Below are 2,281 nucleotides of genomic sequence, written 5' to 3'. Positions count from 1 at the left end.
AACCATTGCTAATGTGAGAATATCTAAATTCATTGTACTACATTCAATTTTTCAATTTTGCCAACTGGAATCCTTCATTCTACTAAGACTCTCATAATCTCTATATCCCCTCAAAATGAATCAGCCTTTTTCCCAACTCCAACACGTTGGTTTCTACTGCCCTTTTGTCTAGCAGACTTTTCATTTTTCTTTTACCTACTGTTCTAGAGAATTCACTGTACATCCTTTCTCCATCTGCAAAAAAAACTTCTTATTCTTTCTAACAATGAAGACCTGCTCATCTAAACATTCCCTTGCCTTATTGAGCACTTGATCTAGCGCAATGTTCTATTTCTTGCTTAATGTGTTTTTTCTTCCAGACTACATTATCGTTCCTTATTTTGAAAACAGTGTATAGTATCCCTTCAATAGCAAGAAAAATGAGCTACATAAATATTTTTGTATACACAAAAATACTTGTTCATTTATGAATTTATTCATTCAACGAATATTTATTTAGCCTGTCATGTGCTAGACCCTATCTCTTGTAATTGAGATGCAAATAGTTGATTCATGTCAAAATGCTTACAAAGATGTTTGACTTTTTGTAAATTATCTACATTCTCTATCAAAAACCTCTATCAAAATTAATGAATTAATATATGCAATATAATCCTATTGCATAAATTATATTCTTGAATAATATTTATTGTGGCATATGTGTACCAAGCCTCTACAAGAGGCTGTTCAATAGAATTTTCTGCAATAATGGAAATTAACTGTATCTGTGCCATTCAGTATGATAGCCATTGGCCACAAAAGGCTATTGAGCAAGTGAAATATAAATGATACCTTTCTGTGTGAGGTAGCTTAAAAAAATGAAATGTGGATGATATGACAGAGGAACTACAATTTTAATGTTATTTAAATGTAATTGATTTAAATTTAAATAGCCACCCATGGCTAGTGGTTACCATATTGGACAGTGAAGGTCTAGAATATAAATTCCTGGAGGATTGAAACTGTGTTTCTTGTGCAATTTCTGGGATACCTTTGAAATTCAATCAATATGAACAGCTGCACTAGTAAGTAATGATGGTGATTATGACACCCTCAATAAATAAGGACAATTATGATTCACATTTGGCAAGAGGCCTGATTTGCATTCTGTTTAGGGTCTCTGTTCAATTCTTTCAAATTGCTTTCAATTGAAGGCCTCTACTATTCTGTAAAAGATTTCAAGGCACTTTACAAGCATTTTTAAATTCTTCATTAGACCCTTATTATACCTCCATAAAGAAAGAAAGGTAGATTATTTTAAATCAATAGAATTTTATTAGAAGATAAGTGCCTTTTTATGCATGGTGAAGTATTCTCTAAAGTACTTTTCTTCAGATCACACAGTGGGATGTTAGTGGAACTAGAAAAGAAGGTTCTAAATTGGTATTTTGCTTCAGGAATTATCTAGGATAGGTTTTGTGTGCAAAAAGACTGTCATTAAAAATACTACACTTGAATGTTTGCATTCCATCTATTTTAATACAAAAACACAATTTTAAAGTGGAGTGGTGTTTTGTACAACTGGAGTGGGCAGAGTTTGAACAACAAATTATAATTAACTAATTTATAGAATGCTAATATGTTCTCTAATTTTCATGTAAAGCTAAATAAACCTCAGTTTTAATAAAGTGACATTTATAAATCTGATACAAAGATGTAATGACTTGTAATAAATCCCATTCCCTAGTTACAATTTTTTAAGGTTAGATTTAGTTTTTCATCAATCTATCTAAAATATTAGTCATATTAGTGGTCTTTATTTCCAACAATATGCTTCTTCCATAAACAAAACCAATATAACTTCAAATGAATCATACGTTTCTTAAAGGCTTAAATCCAAAATAAGTAGGAAGCTACCAGGTCTAGTCACCAGTAAAGCGTTTCTCAAAGACCCTGAATTCATTCTTAACTCTAGCTTTGTATCATTTGTGCATCTGCATTAATGGAAACATTTCCTCTGTGTAGATGACAAAGTTACTGTGCTATGTCTTCAATTAAGTATATGATTACCACATTTGTTAATCTAATAAATGTTAAAATGTAAACTCTTTGGAAAAAATCTAACTATTAATCTGATCCAGGCATGGTGACTCACTCTTCTAATCACAGCACTTTGGGAGGTCGAGTTGGGAGGATTTCTTGAGGTGAGAAGTTAAAACTCAACCTGGGCAACATAGCAATACCCCATCTGTATAAAAATAAAAATAAAGAAAAATAGCTGAATGCAGTGGTGTGCACATGT

The sequence above is a fragment of the Sapajus apella genome, unplaced genomic scaffold, assembly GCF_009761245.1.
Source record: "Sapajus apella isolate SASKATOON/1434 unplaced genomic scaffold, GSC_monkey_1.0 scaffold9, whole genome shotgun sequence".
In the NCBI taxonomy this organism is placed as follows: domain Eukaryota; kingdom Metazoa; phylum Chordata; class Mammalia; order Primates; family Cebidae; genus Sapajus; species Sapajus apella.
Note: the sequence above shows the minus strand (reverse complement) of the source record.